Source organism: Culex quinquefasciatus, chromosome 2, assembly GCF_015732765.1.
Source record: "Culex quinquefasciatus strain JHB chromosome 2, VPISU_Cqui_1.0_pri_paternal, whole genome shotgun sequence".
NCBI lineage: Eukaryota > Metazoa > Arthropoda > Insecta > Diptera > Culicidae > Culex > Culex quinquefasciatus.
The window spans coordinates 167,545,158-167,554,130 of NC_051862.1; the positions used below are offsets into that span (position 1 = coordinate 167,545,158).

General features: G+C 36.0%; 1 long non-coding RNA gene across 1 annotated transcript; it reads left to right on the forward strand.

The window, feature by feature from the left end:
* Positions 1-499: 499 nt before the first annotated feature.
* Positions 500-2,200, forward strand: LOC119767805. The gene is made up of 2 exons (XR_005277719.1): positions 500-1,220; positions 1,260-2,200. It is a non-coding gene; the product is annotated as an uncharacterized LOC119767805 (long non-coding RNA).
* Positions 2,201-8,973: the final 6,773 nt, after the last annotated feature.

An 8,973-nucleotide genomic window follows, 5' to 3' on the forward strand; every position in this document is an offset into this window, starting at 1 on the left:
CGAAATCTTAGGTAGGCTACTCTCCTTGTAATAATAATTATTTTTTTATTTTTTAGCCATGACAAGAAAGGAATATATATTATAGCACATTAATGACCGAGCCTCGTAAGCGGTAGATCGGGGTTCAAATCCCGGCTCGGACCAACACAACTGGTGATCTTTTCCCTTCTGGATTCGATTGCTTAGTAAAGGGAAGGTAGTGTATCGTCACAAACTGGACCTTATCACGACATCATAGGTCGCCATGTTAACATTAGTTGAGTGAAAAACTGCCACTGAATCCGCTTTGTAAATGCCGGCTCCGATACTCTTCACGGGTATTCCCATCAGGAACTGGGGAAGATTTACTTTACACATTTAAAAAAAGGTAAAATATTCAACTGGGCATAGTAATTAATAATAATAATAATGATAAGAAAAATCAATACAATGCAACAATACAATTTAAAAGATCGTAAAATGTTTTAAAATTAAGTGAAAAAAACAAATACACGTTAAATTATAAACCCACATACACAAACACTACACTTATTAAATTAAGATTCCGGAGTTCACCAATGGGACATCAAGATCAACAAGCATCGCAGAAGTTCCTCGAGCTCTAACAATTAATCGAAAACGGTTGAGGTATGATAGGATTTGTGAGGTGAAAGGTGAAACTTGATTCAAATGGATTGATAATCTGATAATTGAAAAATCGATGGCAGCAGTGCAGCAATAACTTTGTGTGGAGGAAAGATATATCTGTTCAATCAAAATAAATGTGAATGGAACCGAATACTTTATGAACGATTAACTCATGAGACGAAGGATGAAACATGATCTGAACATCAGATATAGATCAAAACAATTGGATACTATACAATCGCTACTCGTTACAATTGGATGAAACCGCATAATCACATTTTAATGCTGATCAAAACAAATGAATGGAACTGCAATTCGCTACAAATTAAAAACAACCGAATGGATAGCACAGTGTATTCACACATAAAGGATTGACGCAAATCTCCACACAATTTCTTCAAATATGCTGGAAAAGAAACGACATAGACAGAATGGTATCAGATTAAGTTGGCAAGAATCATTTTCACTGAAAACCAAGCAATGACTTGATTATTTTAAACCGTAAGATTGATATTGAAGAGTGGATATGACAACAATATAATTTGTTTTTTCAACACGGAAGGAACGTCATCAGCCACAACATCAACATCAAGGTTGATAGTTTTTTCATCAGCCACAACATCAACATCAAGGTTGATAGTTTTTTCATCAGCCACAACATCAGCGAGATCATCAATTAATAATCATCATCATCGAACAGAATCAATTGTAATAACAATCAAAATTAAGTTAAATATTAAGTCTAACCAATTTCCAACATATAGCTGACAGTAGATGATCGTCTTTAGCAGACGAACATCTAGCTCGTAAGTGTGGGGATATGAAGCGACCCTCGCCTTACCAGAAAAATTCACAGTAGATTTTCTCTGTTAAAAACGAAAATATTAGGAAAAGGCGAATCAGGAGAGTTGTAAGAAAAAGGAAGACAAATAAAAATCAATTAGGAGCGTAGGACGGGAAAACCCGACAACACTTTTATGACCCACTTAAGTGGCACGCGCAGAACGGTGCCCGACGAGAAACAAACAAATAACAATATCTGTGAAAAAAGGACAGGCACGACTGGAAAATAAATAAAGATTACATTATCTATGGGTTAAGTCATAAAAGGACAGCGACTAATTTCTGAGAAAAAAATCTGAGAATTAGAGCGCGGTGGAAAGAAATAGAACATTTATATTAGGAATTTAAGAGTGAGAGAAATAAAATAGGCCAGGATATTATGTATAACTTGGAAGGATTTTTAGAGTGGGGGGAAAAATAAATAAAAATAAAAAAAAAGAGAGTTATATATTGTTGAATTCTGGGAAAAAGAGAGAATTAAGGAAACTTTTCATTATATCAAGAAAAATACAGGTTGGAGTGGGGGTTGTAAATGAGACAAAAATATATTATATAAGTTAGAGGAAGAATTTTTGGAGTGAAACCGAAAAGGACGGATATATTATGCAACATCAAAAACTAGAGTGGGGGTAAAAATATAAGATATTAAATAATTAAATAAATAACTAGATTTAGTATAAAAACCCAAGCTGAAATCAAATAAAGTCAGTCAGTAAATGAGACAGTGAAAGAGAGTGAAAGTGTTTGATCCGAAATATCCAGTCGAAGTGCCTTGGACTTAGCCGGCTGCACGCTTCACTATATTTATTATGAAACCGATATCGTCGTGGAAAGCCAAACAAATCAGCCCCAAGTTAGGCAGTGACAACCGACTTTATTCTATTTTTTTTCCAACCCCTCGAGCCGAAATTTAGCCTGCGAAATCGACCTCTTCAGTGTTCTAAATCGCCGGAAATTTGATTTCTGCCACCACGGCAAGGACTCGACTTGAGGAGTCGGGACGACCTTCCCCCGCGTAACTCTGGAACGTTGGGGGAGGGCAAAAAGAAAATAAATAGTGCATTGGATTTCCGGGAAATTGAATTACACTCCTTACACTCCTGCTTCTTGTGCTACCTACCGGGGGTTGGCCAAAATCCAAGGCGGGTTCTAATCTGAGTAATCGATCTTGGGGAGGAAGAACCTCGCCAGACTTTGGCCGGAAGAGGAGAAATCGCCACCACCCACGCTATCTTCCCATGTTCCGAGGGAAAGGTTGATTTGTGCTAAATTCAATTCATTCAGTGGAATGCAAAGGATTTTGAGGTCTTATCGCGGAGCGATTTGAACCAGGTGTAATGGGTTTGCCGAGCAAAGTCATTATCTGGGAGGAGGTTCTGCGCTTCAAAGTAGGTAAGACGAAGTTTTGCTCAGTTGATATCACAGAGCGATAATCGAAATCACCGGCGGTCTTAAAGGTGTACTACCTCAAAAGTTAAAGTCAAATAATGTTAGACGGAACGTACAACAAAAACCTTGATACAACTTGGTTTATGCCAGTCTGTCAACTGTCAATTAACATTCCCAAATGGTGAACAACCCTCCGACTTGAACTATGCAGCTAATTATCGTTCCCATAATCATAATGCCAGCATGCCTCCATTATTAACCCATCACTTAGGCGAAATTGAATGAACAAAATGCTTCATTCACTGATACCACCAGCACTGACCACCACCGCCCATCAGACATTCCTGGAAAGACGCCAGGTCCAGGGTTTGGGACCCAGGTTGCACACAATGCAGACGTACAGTACACCGCACCGGGCTGCCGCGCCAAATCGTCATCAATTAGAAATGCAATCGATTGGAAACGATGTGATAATCACAGAGGTTAATGTTTCGCTCTGGTCAAAACGCCCACCCCGAGCTGGATTTGCTGGAACGTGGGGAAGTTATGCTTTGCAGTGGTTGTCGGTTTAAAATTTTGTTGCTCAGGAGTATTTCTCTTCGAAATCGGCCGATTTCGACCATTTTTATTTTTTGTATTTTTTCATTTGGCTCAACCTTTGTGGAGACCGTACAAAAATGGTATGTAAATATTTAAACAGCTGTAACTTTTGAGTGAATTTTCTGATCAATTTGGAGTCTGGGGCAAAGTTGTTGGTATTGTTGAGGACTATTGAGAAAAAAATAAGAGCATGGAAAAAACGGCCGATTAATTCATTAACTTTTTTTTTACAGAATCTCAATCCCAAAATTTGATTTTTTGATATGTTTTAGGGAACAAAAACCCGCAACTTTTGAACTATAGAAAAGAATGGTCAAAAAATCTGCTGCCAAGTTATGAATTTTTGAAAAAAATAAAGCCACCGAAAGTAGCGAATTTTTAGCAGTTTTTCGATTTTTATAAATAGCAACCATGAGTGACCAATATATTTTTTTTTAAGTTTTGAAAATATGTTAAGAAATTGTCTAAGAGACGTTGAAGATTGGGCCTCTGGTTGCTGAACTGCTTAAAGAAAAAGAAACATGAAAATTGAAGTTTTCCAAGTCTGACTCAAACATCCCACCATTTTCTAATGTCGATATCTCAGAAACTAATGGTCTAATTTCCAATTTTAAAACATGAAACATTCGTAAAATTTTCCGATCTTTCCGAAACAATATTTATTTTTTTGGAATAAAATTTCGATTTTTTCCAAAAATTACTATTTTTAAAAAAAATTATAACTCTGTGGCAGTTTTTTTTACCATAGAGCAATTCTCTACCAAAACCGGAAATGGATTTTAATTGTATTTTTTGATTTGGCTCAAACTTTGTGGGGGCCTTCCTTATGAGCAAATAAGCTATTTTGCGTCATTGGTTCACCCATACAAGTCTCCATACAATTTTGGCTGCTGTCCATACAAAAATGGTATGTAAATATTCAAACAGCTGTAACTTTTGAGTGAATTTTCTGATCAATTTGGTGTCTTGGGCAAAGTTATAGGTATTGTTGAGGAATTTTGATTAAAAAAAGGTACACGGAAAAAAATATGCCAATTTTTTTTGTCAACTTTTTTTTTCACTAAAACTCAATTTCCCAAAATACGTATTTTTTGATTTTCGAGATTTTTTGATTTGTTTTAGGGAACAAAAATCCGCAACTTTTGAGCCTATTTTCTAGCAAATTTTCTGAACTTTTAACTTAAACTAAAATCAAACTCTCGGTGGCTATATCTTGAAAACGGAGCCTTTTATCAATAAATCTGTAAAGTACATTTCGATTGCAAATTCAATTTTGCATTAAAAAATAATGTCAAACTTGTTTTGGCATGAAACTTCGATTTTTTCCAAAAATCACTATTTTTTTCAAAAATTCATGACTCGGCGGCAGATTTTTTGACCATGTTTCTCTATGGCTCAAAAGCTGCGGATTTTCGTCCCCTAAATCATATCAAAAAATCTCAAAAATCAAAAAATACGTATTTTGGGAAATTGAGTTTTAGTAACAAAATGTTGATAAAAAAATCTGCAATTTTTTTTCCGTGTACCTATTTTTTTCTCAAAAGTTCTCAACAATACCTATAACTTTGCCGAAGACACCAAATTGATCAGAAGTGCACTCAAAAGTTACATCTGTTTGAATATTTACATACCATTTTTGTATGGACAGCAGCCAAAATTGTATGGAGACTTGTATGGGTGAACCAATGACGCAAAATAGCTTATTTGGTCACAGGGAAGGCCCCCACAAAGTTTAAGTCAAATCAAAAAATACAAAAAAAAAAACAAAAATGGTCGAAATCGGCCGATTTCGTAGAGAGTAGCTCCATACTTCTCTATAGCTCAAAAGTTTCGGGTTTTTGTCCCCAAAAACATATCCTAAAATCTCGAAAATAAAAAAAATATTTATTTTGGGAAATTGAGTTTCGGCAAAAACAATTTTCCGTGTACCTTTTTTTTCTCAATAGTCCTCAACAATACCTAAAACTTTCTCGAAGACACCAAATTGATCGAAAAATTCAAACAAAAGTTACAGCTGTTTAAATATTTACGTTCCATTTTTGTATGGAAAGCTGCCAAAATTGCATGGAGACTTGTATGGGTGATGGGTGAACCAATGACACATAAAAAGCTTCTTTGGTCATTGGGAAGGCCCCCACAAAGTTTGGGTCCAATTCAAAAATACAAATAAAATCCATTTCCGGTTTTGGTAGAGAGTTGCTTTCATGTTTTAGCTGCTACTATTTATAATTAATCTTTTTTAAAGTAGTTAAATTTTAAGCGATTTTTTTTTTGAGGATTTTACACATTTAAGGGTACAAACATCCAAGGAAGTTGTTCGTTCCGCGGCATTGCAGTTTTAAGTGTAAAACACACATTTTTTCAACTTATACCCTAAAACTATTTTTCGCATAATACCGTATTTCTAATAACACTCAAAGTTTTAAAATTTCATGTTGATTGGTTCATGAAAAATTTATTATTTTAAAAAACACGACATTTTAATATTTTCTGTCTTATTTACTATTTTTTCAGTCTTAATTTTTAAATTTTTTCAGAAAAAAAACAACAAAAAATATTTTTTTTGAGTGAAGTTTCATTTTGTAACGTAACTTTAAATCGTTATCTATCGACTACATTGAAGTTCTCAAATCAAGCATTTTTGGAATCTTTAGACAATTTTCTACTTAGAATACATAAATTTTGTCTTAAATTTTTACGCTGGGACAGTGACTTAATTCGGATTCAACGAATTGTTGGAGTTCATAAGCAGTTTAAATAAAATAAATTTCAAAGGGTAAAATTGAAAAAAAACTTCTTTTAGATCGATTTCAAAAAAAATACCGCTTTTTAATTTTAAAATAATAAAATAATAATTGCAATTAAGTTTAAAGCAAAATAAAAAAACAAAATTCTTCACAACCAACATTTTTCGTGCACTTTGTAAAAAGTGAGGATGATTTTTTAAACGTTACACATAAATTAAAAAAATGCTGTCTTTTCCCTAAAAAATGCATATTTGGACCCAATAATTTTGAAACAATTTGATTAAAAGCTATAATTCTTTGGTGCAAGTCCATTTGCTTATAATTGAAAAATCCGGCCATTATGCCAAACATGTTAACCGAGAAAAACGCGTATTATTTTTGGAAATTCTCATTTTTGGCAATGTTCTAGCTGACAAGAAATGGAATCTTTTGAGCTTTGAAAAAAGTTGGTCAAAATTCATCAGGCAGTCATACCATTTAAAAATCTTGATTTTAAAATTTGTTGAATATCAGGTTTTTTAACCTTATTTTTAGAGGTAAAATTGAAGTAGCTATAAGTATTTTATTACTGTCGCAAAATTGACAACACTGCTAAATGAATTTTGACTAATTACTGCGATAGCTTGAAAATGATTATTTTACGTAATTAACTTGAAAATTTGTGTATAACTTTTTCTGAAAAGTCCTAAATAACTTTGCCTAAGGCACAAATTGATCAGAAAAATCCTTCTCAAGATACAATTAAAAAAATATTTTTATAGTCCTTTTTATGGACAGTCTGCAACAGAAAACAAGTACAGTAGTTGTTCGGTAACTGGGCGTTGTTTAACTGGGCTGCTTTTTAACTGGGCGCTCGATAACTGGGCCGTAGCCCAGTTAAAAAGCAGTCAAACGTCAAAAAATCAAAACAAACCAAAATGACCGAGGGGTTAATGGATGCAAAAATCATATTCAATAAATAAAAAACTTTTTTCAAATTTTTGTTTAATTTCAAGATACAATTAAAGTAAAATGAAAAGTAAGCATTGTAAATAAATTTGAGTAACTTTTATTTTTATATTCCATCTGGAAAATATTATGCATCGGTGGTCCCCTCGTTATTTTTTGTTCAGCCCAGTTAACGAGCAACATTCGGTGACTGGGCTACGTTCTCAGCCCAGTTACCGAACAACTACTGTATTTCTATTATAAAAAAATGCAAATCCATTTACAAATCTTAGAATGTTTATTGAAAAAGGTCTGTAAAAGGCAAAGACAAAGATTCTTCGATGAAATAAGATACACAAGAAATAGAATTGCTTTGAAAACCACTGATTTACCAAGTTGCTGGTCTTCACACAACTGACCAGTTATGACTACTGCACCAAGAAGATGGTCGCTAGCTTCGGTGTTCTGGCGCGTAAATTATAAATCAAAAGACGCTTCCGCCGGAACCATTAATCAACGGAACGAGACAGGTTGGCGATTCGCACGGTTGGCCGGGTTCCTGTCGAACGAGATTCTTCGAAGTACCACCTCGCCTAGGAAGCAACATTGTAGCCCTCGCTTGGCTATTGTTCCTTGGAGTTGTTGCGAATGTTGCGAATGCTCTTATCCGTTTCCGAAGTAATCAATCCAGCCACAATTATGTAAATGTGCTGTTCCAAGTGTCCATTTAGCGCGCACCATAGTCATTGTTCGGTTCGTAATTTATACCGTGGTTTCAAATTCCAATGAGTGGTGGTGCGGCCAAATCATTTGAATACCTTTGTAATGCAATAGCAGCCAATTATTAATCGCCCAGAGTCACACACCCACGCCACGTCAGCAGCATTCCAGATGGATGCAAACGAACGAGTCGCAATTTCGTTACTCTCCCAGGTAGTCTTATTCAAATTAATTAAGCAGTATCCAATTTATGGTCTCTGGTCCACTCTGTTTGTTTGTCCAACATCTTGAATCCTGGCTCTTTTGGTAGCTGGCAGCTCGAGGTAAGGACATTGTCCTCAAAACGCCTTATCGTCTTAGCAAAAGTCAAACAATCTTCTGGGCTATTCCGAAGGACCATGTTCTGCGAAGAAGGACGAGGATTTGGACTGCTTCATTTCTCTAGATCCTGCAACATGAACTCAAGTTTCACCTCAAGAAAGCTAATTGAAAAGCATCATGCGAATGCGCTGCTCCCCCTCAAGTCTGGCTTTCTTTGGCAGAAGTCACCCCAAATGAAATGACTTTTGTGAAAAGCTTCATGCACTGCTCAACTGTGCAGTGGGCAGTTTAGATTGTTGGCTAGTAGTAGGTATCTCTGTGGGATATGCTCTTCAAAGCAAGCAGCTTGATTCCTTCAAGTGGTTGCCTACACTCGGGGTGGTTGATATGCAGGGAATTTCAACAATTCGACTTAGGCGAATCTTTTGAACTTAACTTCGCCAAGTAACAACAAAGTTTCCAACCCGGGCTTCCCAAACAACTGTCTGGCAACACTGCCGCCAAAGTTTAACAAGCAAAACGCTTTTCCTCAATGGACTATTTTCCTGGCCGTCCACAGAGTGGAAATCTCCGACTTCCTCTTCCGGTGCTTTTTCAATGCCCGGGCTGGTCTGTTGTGCTGGTGGAACCCGCTCTCCGTGACGATAAGCATGCTAATAGCTTGAATCACCCGGCTCTTCTTTCTGGCCATCCGAGCCTTGAAGTAGTTGCGGTGACCATAGTGACCATCAAAAGGAAGGCCGGGCGTGGATGAACCACCTCGTCGTGCTGTCTCGTCTTTGGCAGGACTTGTGATGCT